Source organism: Argentina silus, assembly GCF_951799395.1.
Source record: "Argentina silus genome assembly, chromosome: 14".
Classification (NCBI taxonomy): domain Eukaryota; kingdom Metazoa; phylum Chordata; class Actinopteri; order Argentiniformes; family Argentinidae; genus Argentina; species Argentina silus.
In genome coordinates this window covers 7042431-7055898 of record NC_139668.1, presented here as the reverse complement: position 1 = coordinate 7055898, position 13468 = coordinate 7042431, and positions in this window count along the sequence as shown.

The following is a 13468-nucleotide window of genomic DNA, read 5'->3' as shown; positions in this document are numbered from 1 at the left end:
GACCTCTGGTCTGCTGTGGGTGTTTGCATGCTGCCTGAGGGGGGGACAGTATGAATGGAAACCCGGGTCGGTGAACCCAGCCGCGGGCCTGGGGACGAAGGGACGAAGGGATGGAGGGACGGAGGGACTCTGCAGGAGTAATGACCCCCCCCCCCCCCCCACCCCAGCACCCCCACCCCCACCCCCACCCCTCCAGACTTCCTGTCTAGAGCGGAGTTCACTGCAGCAACAGGACAAATGAGCAGAGAGAAGCAGGAAGACATCACTCACTAGAGAGTGTCTAACATCCACTAACTCACTGTCATCTCTGCACGGAGTCTGCTTGAACTGTGCTAAACAACAATCCACTTTGTCTGGTTTTAAACAAAAAGGCTAAACTGAACCTGGGTTGTTGAGTGTGGAATGGCTCTGGTTGGCTTTGTAGTGCAGCTTCCACTTTATTGTCGAGAAATCCTGACAGCTGGGTTCGATAGAGCAGCAACGCTGCCGCAAGATGGATTTCATGAAATGGAGGAAATCAGGTATGAATACAAGCAGGCCTCAGAGGATTCCGTTTACACAGCTCACTCAAGCGCTGAACAATATTTCACTGATTTTTCCCCCCATTTCTATGACAAGGATGAGGATGCATTTCAAAGAGAGCTTCTCCTCTGAGCTCTAACCCAAATGTAGCCACGCCGGAAAAGGTCTGAGATTTGATTGCCCTGGGGTGGGGTGTGTGTGTGTGGGGGGGGGGGGGGGGGGGGGGTGAAGCTTGGTTGGAGCTCACCACGAGGGGAGAGGTCTGGCTAAAACAGTAGTGTGGCAGCAGCCGTGGTGACCCAGTTTTCTGCTCCTCATAAATGGTCAGTAGTCTCCGGTTATGATTGTGCAAACGAGCTGAGCAGACGAGGACGGAACAGAAGCCAGGCCTCCTCCGACGGCAACAGATGTTTTCTCCATGCGATGTATGTGTTACAGTCTTGGAAGGGCTAAGTCCTCTATCTATCACCTCCACACACAGACAGAGAGGTACATTCACCCCAGTGGAGGGTAAAATCGGAAGACGGGCTCATTGTAATGCATGAGATGGAATGAGGAATGGTATCAAACATGTGAACAAAATAGACACAGCTCATTATCATTCTTTTTCACAATACCATAGCGATTATCCAGCACTAGCATCAAACCATTTTTTCTTTTTCTTTTTTTTTCTATGGGGGGGCATTATGTATTGTATGAATATCAATTATGTATGCATTGTATAATTGCATATCAAGCATGTATTGTTTAATTATATATAAATTATGTATTGTATACATACATATCGGACTACCAAGGTGGTACACACTGTGATGAGCCCGTCCTCAGATTTCTACCTCCACCAGCCTCCCCTGCTTCATTCATCCTGAGGTGAAGCTGGAGGTCCATAGAGGAGCTCATGTTGCTGCTCCGTGTGTTAGTTCATTCACAGGAGACACGCCAGTACAGCAGGTAAACAAAGAGGCTGAAAGGCTAGCCCTGCGCTAGCCCTGTTGTTGTTAGAGAGAGCTACATCCTGTACAGTGCATACCTTAATGGAGAATCTATTGTGTGCAGAGCTGTGCTGCTTGCAGGGTGCGGTGGTGTAACTATACTGTACAACCAGGGGATGGGGTGGTCAGTCAACAGAGAGAGGAGGGGATGATCACCAACGAGGATCATGACAGTTGGTTTGGAGTGAGAGGAGATGAGGAGAGGAGATGAGGAGAGGAGGTGAGGAGAGGAGGTGAGGAGAGGAGATGAGGAGAGGAGAGTGTAGTGGATGGGACTCCCTGACGGGCATGTACTGTAGGCCTACATGCAGTGTTTTAGATAGTGATAATGTGTTGAAGTAAAGTTGACATAAAGCTTTTTTTTTTTTTATTGGATTTATGTAAATACTTGTCATCTCATTGTGAGAGAGTAGTCTTACACACAGAGGTAGAAGGGTTGTTGGACAGGGTACAGTAATTTTCCTGTATGGAACTGAGGTATGAAGATTTATATACTGTAGAGACAGGCTATTGTTTTGATACATTTCTGTGTGTATTTAGTATTTTATTGCCTTGTGGTTTTAAGGTGTTGTTTTGTAATCATATTCATATTGTAAACAAGGGCACACCTGCAAAAGAGACCTTGGACTCAGTGTGTAAAAGTTAAATAAATATAGGGGGTGACACGTTGCAACTGTTTTCAATCCGCTCCACAAAACCAGGGCATACAGTGTTATAATGGGAATGGTGTGCAATATATCCCAAATGACTTGATGAATCTAAGCTCAGATGTTGCAATCATGAATAACACCCCCTCGGGCAGCAAACAAAAAGGTCCTTGTGCCACGCAGGGGAGAATGGCACAGACATGTGAGAGAGAGAAGCGTGCCAAGGCAGACCTGATGTAATGACATGGACATTTGTGGCTCCTCTTGGCCCTGCTCCATTATTGCGTAACATCTATGGGAAATTTCCCAGGGAAATTTCTTATTGTTCTAAAGCACTCAGTGGACTAGAAAGACGATAAAAACAAGAGACGGTGTATGCTCTCCTCCACTGGGACATTCAAACAACATGACACACACGGAAAATATAAATAGCGTGGTATCAGTTATGAACCAAATGGATCAGCTGTGGTTTTACTTTCAGACTTGTTCTCTGTTTGGCCCAGATGCAAGAAATAAACCAGGTCATGCTTCATCCTTTATTCAAACCGTACACAGAATATGCACAATAACAAGATACATCGGGGGGTTGTGTACTCTTGAAAGCATTCTTTCTATCCATTATATTCAATGTTTTAAGGGGATAATGTGTAATATGGAGCATAATAAGTGTATTTGTGTGAACCATACAGACAACCCTCTCACAGGCAGGCAATATCAGAGTGAAATCTTAAACAAGGAGAAGAGCAAGTCTAACTAAATAAACTACACAAGACGGTTTGGAGGCTTTTCTTTGAATCGACAAGATCGAAAGATTCTCAAGACATCCCTGATCCCAAGGGCTCTTATAAGAGAGGCATTCTGCTAAAAGCATACAAAATAAATAAATCTATTATTTCTTACTCTCTTGGCTTCCACTGCAACGCGTCTCCCCAGAGTTGGTACAAGTACAGTACCCCTGCAGTGTTTGTGTAGAATGTTCAGAGTGTGTTGAGAGGGAGGACATGAGGGGGAATCAGGAGAAACTGGTGGAGGTAGAAATCAGAGGACGAGCTCATTGCAATGCATAATAAGCCCATCCTCCGATTTCTACCTCCACCAGCCTTCACTGGTGGGAATATGGGATGGCTGGAAGGCAGAGCGGAGCGGAGCTACAGGAGAGGAGCTGCAGCAGAGGGTTTGCAGGACCACTGGGGAGATATAAACAGGCAGGTTACATCAGGTCAAGGTCTGAGCCGGAGGCTCAGGGGACCCAGGGCTGGTAGCTGGTAGCTGCTCTGTTCTTTATTCAGGGGCTAACGGTAGGGCTTGGCTGAATTGGTTTAGCCCAAGGTAGTGTCTTGTCAAGATTTCAAGAAACAATGTCTTTGTTTTTAGCTAACTGGGGGGAGCTGTGCACTGTTGTGTTTGTTTCTGAATCGACCTCTCCTGCATTTGATATGAGGGTGCAAGTCTTCTGTTGTTTAGAGACAAAGCAGAGACATGTTGTTACTACAATTTCATCAGAGGAGGCAAAAACACGTTTTGTCATGGCACACGGTAAACTTCAAGATCAAGAACTTCTAAACTTCAAGCAATACAGAACAATGACAACCAATAACACGCAGTAGATGTAGCCTAATCCATATACAATATGGTGTTTTCAGGATTTTTGAACCATAGTTTTTCTATGAAAATATCACTTAGCATTCCTTCCCCCCCATGTGCTGTACCCCATAGCGTTGGCCCCAGCTTTACTTGTTTTTGTCCATGACTCGGAATAAAAAGTGAGTTCTGATGACAGACATGTCTTTTGAAAGGAAAAATCTCAAGGCTGATGCCTTTCCATGGCCAGAAGCATACAAACATTTAACATCATACACCGGTCCTGTGCCCAGATATATTCAATACCAAAACCAAACGGTTGGCTTGATCCAGGCACTAAGTCTGATATGCATTCCTATCCAGATTACTTTTTCGTCTGCTAAAAAAGTCGTGTCTATTTTACAGCTTTTGTTACTTGGAATGCTCTCAACACAGAGCATCTGTCTGCAGTCCAGAAAAAGGTTTCTGGAAATGCTATTCTGATGTCAGAGTACAGAATGTTGAGAGGGATTAGAATTGTAAATGAAGGGTTTGGATCATCAGTGATTCAATACAATAAATGAAAACAAATGTGGCCACAGAAACGTTTTAAGTATCACTTAAACATACTGAAAATCACTCAGCTGGAGTTATTGTTTGCTTAAGAAATGTAAAATGCATTTCATTGTAAACAATCCCATTTCATCGTAGTTTTTGGACAAGGGCCATCGAATAAATCCTTGTGAATTACTATAAAACGTACGCCATAACTGTAAACAGGGCAGCCCTGTCTTACTGCAAATTACTTTCACTAGAAAAGTGTAACTGAATGAGGTAATTCCAGTCAACAGCAATGGAATGATGTGAAATGCATAGTAACATTAAAGTGAGAACATTTGATGATACGCATAACACAGTGAGTGATATGGTAAAGGGCTTTTTGCAACACATTGCTTTGTGAGTATATGATTATGGAGGGTGTTTGGCTGTTGACCTGGTTACTGTATCAATCAGTCAATCAATCAATCAATCAATCAATCAATCAACAAATCAATCAATAAAATGTATTTGTATAGCACTATTTACAAAGACAATTGTCTCAAAGTGCTTAACAATAAATACAATACAAACAATATGAACTTAGACCGAACCATAGACCCCCAAAAAGCAAGCCAAGGGAAAAAAACATAGGGCAGAGTGGCAAGGAAAAACTCCCTGGGAGGCAGTAACGTTGAGAGGAACCAGACTCCAAGGGGTCTCTGAGAGGCTACTCCAAGTGTAGTGTACTGGGTACTGCACTGTACTGTACTTCTGCAGTGTAATAACCCCTATGATTATGTTCTCAGGGACATGCTACCATACTCTATTGTTGCTCTGTTATCCTCTATTCATTTTCCCAGCAGTCAAAAGCATGTTATTATCTTTTCCGTGTTTTGAAGCTGGGTCCGACGTGCTTCCATGCTTCTGTAGCACAGTGTGCTGTGTTCCAGCTTGGTTCTAGTAACATTAGACAAAACAGAAACCATTTTGAACAATATTATGGCTGAAAGAGATTCAAATGTTGCTATGCGACAAAATGGTACCACCCTATGTAAGATAAGGTTGAGTAATGGATGGAAAGAGAGAGAGAGAGAGAGAGAGAGAGAGAAAGAGAGAGAGAAAGAGAGAGAGAGATACCAGAAAAGCTCTCTCTGTTGTGATTGACTTTGACTGGCCTAGAATATGGCAGCGAGGCGAAACCACTCTGGATAGCAGGGAGCAGTAACTAAATTACAGAGTTTACCACAGACTGTGTGTGTGTGTGTGTGTGTGTGTGTGTGTGTGTGTGTGTGTGTGTGTGTTTGCGTGTGTGTGTGTGCGTGTGTGTGTGTGTGTGTGTGTGTGCGTGAGAGAGAGAGAGAGAGAGAGAGAGAGAGAGGGAGAAACAACTGGAAAAGTTTATGTCACCTGTTTGTTTTCAGCACATAGATAAAACATTGCTTCAGTAATCCCAGGCAAAGATGTTCCTCTCACCACTGTCTCATCAAACAACACACCCACCGACTGACAAGAACGCAAACAATATGGTGGCCGTTACCAAACCCAACAGAGCCCAACCTAAGGAGGTTTCTCTGTCATAACAACAACCGCAACAACCACAAAAAAACTAAACAATGAAAAACACTCAGACTCTTTCACAACATCCGCAGTTTGGTTTTCAGTGTCCTCCAGAGCCAGACTACTCCCAATGAGTTCATTAAGAGCGTACCCAGACTACACCCATTCATCTCAGTCACCAGGGTATGCAGGAAACCAGAGCTCTGTTTCCATTGGACCGCCAGCCTCTGCCAGAGGAACTCACTATGAGTCCAGCACGGATGGTTTGTATTGTATCACTGCTTTTCTTTTTCTTTGCATATTTTCAGACATTTGGCAAAGCTCTTTGTGAAAGCTCTGTTTTGTTCTGCGTGTTTTGGTTTAAGCTAAGATTAAGCTAACAAAACAAGCCCGGATTTGACTCTACACGTAGGGGACTGATCGCCTGAGGGTGGCAAAGCTATAGGATAGAGAGAGGGGAATATGAGAAGCCTGGCTAAATAAAGGGAGAAGGAGAAAAGGTTACCGTGTCGTGTTGTACGCTGGTGTCGTGTAGTCAAAGGAGCTAAACTAGGTCATTTGGCTGAGCCTGAGAGCTGTTTGTCTCCAAAGAAAATGGCAACCATAGTACACCCTTGGACAGGCTGAGATTTACTGTTTGTGTGTGTGTGTGTGTGTGTGTGTGTGTGTGTGTGTGTGTGTGTGTACAGTATGTGTGTGTGTGTGTACAGTATGTGTGTATGTGTATGTAACCTGCCTGTTTGTACATCCCCAAGGCCAGAGGGAACCATCTTCACTCCATCCATGTCCACACCAGCCAGAATCTATGGGGGTCTGCTTCGTTTATAGCTTGCAGTTCCTTGAATTCCCACCCGCTCTGCCCCTGCCCACAGAACACAAAGGATGGATGGATACTCTCCATAAATAACCAGGAAAGGCTAGCCAAAGCCACAATGTTTTTCTCTCAGTGCTTTGTTTCAAAGCTTTGGCCCTCTCCTTAAGTGGCTGTCCACATGCACTCGATCTGTCACACAAGCAGGGAATTTGTTGGCATACATGGATGGATGAAAAAACGAGGACGAAATCTGCATGCGGTTCCGGGAAAGCATGAATGATTTAGCGATGTGACGACTACGCCGATTTCCTTATTTATAAGGTCATGAATGCGAACTGTGTTTCTGATATGTAAACAACATTTGTTGTTGTGATATTATCCTGGAATAAGTCAACCCTACATGTGCTGTATATGGGCTGTGCAGGATATAGGTTGTGGAAAATAACCGTGTCAGAATGTGTGTTAGAGAAGAGTTAAAGCTCCCTCCTAAAGACCTCTTCACCCCCACTACCCCCCTGTACAAGTTTCTCTCCTGTTAATAAAATGGCTAAAGGCGTCTGCTGAATGCCATAAATGTAATGTAAATGTAAAGCAAATCCCAATGGCATGCAGTTAATATATACACATATACACAATGCACAAAACACCCTCCCTCCCAACCCACAATCACACACACAAACCCAAACCCCCCTCATCGTCTCGAGATCAGCTTAAACCTTCTCATTTTCACTCACACCCTCAATCTAACAATGGTTGCTGGTTTAAAGCGCACTGGGATTAGTGGCCTGATTAAAGCTGCATACACTCACAGATCCCCCCTATCACACACAGGGAGGGGGTTCTGACTCTCTCACTCTTTCTCTCTCTCTCTTTCTCTTTAACTCCCTCTCTCTCTCTCTTTCTCTCTCTTTTCACTCTCTCTTTTTCTCTCTCTTGCACACACACACACACACCTCACACACACGCATGCACACACCTCACACACATGCACACACACACACACACACACACACACACACACACACACACACACACATGCACACACCTCACACACACACATGCACACACCTCACACACATACACACATGCACACACCTCACACACACGGGCGCACACACACACACACACACACACACACACACACACACACACACATGCACCAACACGCACACACACTGCAGCCGCGCACACACACACACACACACACACACACACACACACACACACACACACACACACACACACAAACACACACACAGATCCCTATTACACACAGGGAGGGGGTCCCGACACACAGTCTGTCACCGTGCCAACCGGCGGCCTTATCACGCTCCCAACCAGGCGGGGTGTCTCGCTCTGGAAATGTAAGTGTCAACACCCTATCAGGCCTCATCACTCAGGCAGAGTATCACCCCCTACCCCCCTACCCCCCTGCCCACTACCCCCCACCCCCCACCCCCTACCCCCCACCCTATACCTTTACACCTTCAGGCACTTTGTAACAGAGAATGTTCATGCTGAAGGGAGGGTTAGTTCAAATAAAGGGTATTGAGGTGATTGGGTAGATACACACTGAGCTGTGGAACGGACTCGCTTGTTGTTCAATGGAATGAAAGCTGAGATATTGTCCCATTCTTTCACGGTAGGGTATGCTATCCTGATGCGCTAAAATATGATAGAATATGAGGTTTTGGAAAAGAAAAGAAGCTATGCCTACCTCCTTTTTCATTGCCTTATAGGCTCAATGCTATCCTTTCTCTATTCCAAATGTACAGTATGAGATTTAAGATTCTAGAATTACAGAGTTCAGACTCTAGAACTATACATGACGCTATGGTTGGTGGCAGGGTGGTGAACAGTTGGCTCTGCAGCAGAAAACAAGACCAATACTGAAACAAATCACTACACAGGGAAAGCTGTGTCAGAGCAGGGCACAATGAATAAATAGGTGAGTAGTGAACATGAGCACTAACCTGAATACTACCATTAAAGATCACTTTGGAGTCAACGGTTGGAGTGGCAGTTGGAGACTGACCAGCATTTCAAATTCATTGTTTACGTATGTATCCAACACAATCGAAGTCTAATACATGGGTTTTATGACCTTGTTCTGGGGGCTCTAAATCATGTATATCACCTCTGTGCTGGAGTCCAAACAAAGCTAGGCCTTTAGCCAATAACAAGGAGAGCTATTCAGAGCCCTGAGTTATAGCTATGACAATCAGCCTAAATGAGACCATCACATTGGCTGCGGTGGTCAAGTCCAAGCTCCAAGCTCCAAGTCCTGGAGCACCTCAGTGTATACAGGGCTATTACTACCTGCTCTGATCTATAACTGATGTAGCTAATGATGCAGAGATAATTTTATGACATAAATCCTTGATCATTTCTTATTTTGCACTACGGTTCAGAATGCTAGCCTAAATAAAAGAATACATCACTTGGATATTTGACATTTGTGTATACAAAGGAAGAATTTTCCATTGCCTTACCTTAATGAATTGAAGATATGAAATCTTATTGCCTGTTATTTATGCTTGCCGTAGAATAAGCCAGAAAATAAATGGCAGAGATTGAGGCTTGTCTGCAGTTTCAAAGAAAAGAGCTGTGGACTGTGTCAGAAATACCCAGGTTTTACAAGCGAAGGAAAAGTAAACAACATTGAGTGTGTTGAGGGAGAGCCAGACTGGTCCCAGTTGTGTAACTACAGGCCACATGTTTTCAGTCCTCCCTTGTCTCAGGTATGAAGCTGGATCAGACGGCCAGTCCCAAGACCATGAATCTCCTCAATCATTTTCAAGAGAAGCCTCTCTGGTCCTCTGTGTCTCAGTTGGTAGAGCATGGTGCTAACTATGCTAAGGTTGTTAGTTCGATTCCAATATGTACAAAATAATGTATGCACTCACTGCAATGTAATGTGCTTTGGATAAAAGTGTCAGCTTAATGGCATATACAATATATAATCTTTAGGCCTATGTATTATTTCAATATGTCAATGTACAATGTGTAATGCCCATTCTGTATCAATTTTACAATAGCAGTAACTTTGTAAATACACAATAAGAAATCGTTCACAAAAAGGTGAAGCCTCTTGGCTTCAGTTGGGGGTTTCTGTTTGTGCACGTCCGATCCGAGGAGGCGGTAATGCATTTGATGTCAGTTCTTTAATGGCACTCAACAATTATAAGGAACATTGTGTGCCAGTCCAATAACTCCTTGCTTCTCCGCCTTTGCCTTAGCGTGCCGGGCATTCCTTCCTGCTGCTGCCCAGCCACGGGGTCACCGGGGGTCACGGGGCACAAAGACAGAGACAGTGAGGAAGAGCAGGGGGAAGGCGGGCCTCACCCTGTCTGGGCCCTGGACGAGGTGGGAGGCAGCCAGAGAGAGAACCATAAATCTGCCTGAGGTAGTTTGCGAGAGTGTGAAGGAGGCCACTTATTCACGGGGGCCAGTAATCCACGAGGGGCCACCTCTACCCTCTACTCCAGACCCAGCACAGAGAGACCGTTGTGAGGGTCCTTCCTCCTGCCTGGACCTCCTGCCTACGACTGTCAGTCGAGTTCACATACAAGGCCAGTGAAAGCCCTTCTCTCCTTCAGGCAGGCCTGCTTTGACTCACAGAACCCTGTGAACTTTAATAGAAGAAGAAGTATGGCCTGTCTGCCCCCTGTCATATAGAGGTCAAATCCCCTGGACTCTTAGACTCATGTAACCCAAACATCACAGATACCTGACAGAGATGAAAGGAGCTAGGGCAACTCATTTTTTAACTAGAAGTATTGCTGGCCATAACTGCACTGAAATGTGGAGCAATACTAGTGAGCTCTGCGCCTACACAAAGAAGATTGCCTCTTCTGCCCCCATAGTACAGTAGACCAACACTACGGCCATGTTGTCATGGTGACGCGGGGTCTAGAACACTGTGAGCCTGGATGTTAACACTAATCTCTCTTTTGCCACTGATTGTTTGGCTCCTCTGACACACAGACATTTCAAACAAGGGATTTTGGTCGGTTACACAATCCAGCAGCAGAATGCTATGTACAGTAAGACCTCTGTATAAGTAGAGTACTGTGTAGCTCAACAGCAATATTACAACTGTAATAACCAAGCAATAGAATAGAATAGGATAGAACGTTATTGTCCATTGGAGGATGAACATTTGCCTTTGGTATCACCATGCAAAAATGTGTATGCATCACGTCATACACACCAGGGGAGGCTAGTGGAGGTAGAAATTGGAGGACAGGCTCATTGTAATGCATGGAATGGAGTGAGGAATGGTATTAAACACACCATTCCTCGTTCCATTCCATGCCCATTCTCTGATTTCTATACTGATTCACACATACTATAATACACATAACCAAGATGTATATACTCACACACACGACACCACGGCATATTGGTTGTTTATGAATGAGACTTCAAGCAGCTGCTGGCAGTTGTGCAACAAGGAAAAACCAACTTTCATGTGATTCAGGCTGTTTATGTGATTCAGGCTGTTTTTCTCAATGTCATGAACACCTGAGGGAAACCAGAGATCTGTGTGTCATAGGAAACAGGTGCACAGAGACACAGATCGGCCTCCCTGAACCCGTTGGAGCGGCAGAGAATAGACTGCAGCTGGGCATGGAGTATGCAACACAAATGAGTGTTTTGAGTGTTTCCATCAGAAGCATTCGGCTGAGGATATGACTGTTCAAATGGAGACAATGAGAGCAGTTAGTCCCTGTGATAAATGACACAAATTAGAGAGTTCAAAATCACATACAAGGCGGCTAATTAATGTTTTTTTGCCCTCTTTCAAGTCACTCTAAAGTGATAGCGGAGAGAGACAATGAAAAATGAGCCATAAAATGATCAGCAAGACTCAGACTAGGCCTTGTAGAGTATGTGAGAAAAATAGCATGAAAGATGAAAACAAAAAACAACACAAATACCCACAAAAATACCCTGAAATCTTCAGATATGCGGCACGCATTTGCTCCTTTCTAGGTCTGGTATATAGTGTGGTTACTTGGGTTCATGAGGTGAAGGCACCCACATGCTTGGTGTAGAGAGGAAGGCCTTCTCTCTAAGGCTGGTATCTGCTCAAGGTGTTGCCTCTCACCTCCCATTGCTTACTGGATACCCCATGCTTAAAGACAAGATCGTAGTCTCATCTGCGCTGTTGTACTGCACACACAAGTCTAGGTAAGTTCATTTCACTTTTTAAGTTGTTTTGATGGCTTTGTGGATATTTCTGTATTACTCTGTGACAGTTCAGTACCTATCAAAACATATTTGCGTATGATTTATATCTGTCTGATTGAAAATGAGTATACAGATAGGAAATGTGTTTTTTGGGGTTAATTTGTGCTTTCTCAATAAATGCTGTTGGGTTCTTGATCTAACTGGTTGAGGGGAAGAACTGTTTGATCAAGGTCCATTCTGACTATCTGAAGAACGATACATTATCATGAATGTTGCATCATAAATATATTGTCGGTTGAAGTCTAACACAAAGTCAAGATAAACTAGAGAAGAAATGAATAAGATACTGGCAATAGTTTTTGATCTTGTCAAGTTGTGATTCCCAAATGTTTAAAAAGTCATGATTCATGATTATTGAAAAGTAGTTCAGCAACGTAGAACTTTATTTAGTTGATAAGAGTCTTTATTTCCTTTATGCAAGCGGAAACTATGCCTACTTCTAAGCATGAAAAAAGCTGCATAATCATACTTCCCTTTCCTCTCTGCAACCATGTGAAACTCTCCACTCTTCCTGCTGTCATTCTACAATACAGCACATGATTTTCTGTTTTAGTCCTTTATTTGTTTATGAATGACGCCTGACAGTCAGACAACAATAACACTTCAATATCTGCCTAGTAGATGATGAGGAAAGAGCAATTGATGAGAATGGAAGAACATTGAGGCTGTCATGTTGGCTTGGCAAGCTGTTCAGTATGGTGAAAAACATGATGAGCTACAAGACACATAGGCCTACCCACACAGCCACTGTCATGCCCGTGTCATGTCTTGCGTCAGCTTCGCCACCTTGTTTGCAACCGCCTCTACCACCTCTATCAGTTTTGAAACCGTTTCACAGCCATAGAAAAGGCTGTGTTGCAAGAAAATAGGTTCTGGATGGCAAATTGATCCCTTCAAAAATGTTATTTGAAGGGATCAAGTTGCCTCCAGAACCTATTTTTCTTGTGATATACTTCTGATTCCATAGATTGACTCTCTGAATTTTGAGCCGATTGTGTTGTGTTGTGTTGCTAAACCTGTTCCGTGATATGCTGAGGTCTGAGCAGATTACCTCCTGTCTTGTCACACCACTGTCCATACTAGGAGATGCCGGTGGAGGTAGAAATTGGAGGACAGGCTCATTGTTATGCATGGAATGGAATGAGGAATGGTATCAAAAATTATTTGATTTCTACCTCCAGCAGCCTCCACTGATACCTGTTAATCCCCTCTCTCACCAATCATTAAAATAGCCTATGCATTGCAGGGGAGCTGTGTTTGTCATATGGCAACTATTGTCTGACAGTTTGGCCCTGGTGGTGGGAACATTCTAGTGTAATGCAGTAATCTGTCTAGTTTCAATGGCGGGAGAAAAATATATATTATGGTAATTTCAGTTAGTCATTACTGTATTCCTTTAGTCTTCCTCAATTCCGATGTAAAATAATGATAATACTACATCTACAGGTACTAACTTGATGGAAAATTTTTATAACGCCCCGAGTAAAGCACAGAAAGACCTTGATTTATAATTGAAAACATGTTAGAAATCATCTCCCAGTGGTCTCCCCTTTAGGCAAATATGGAAATTAAACTCTTAT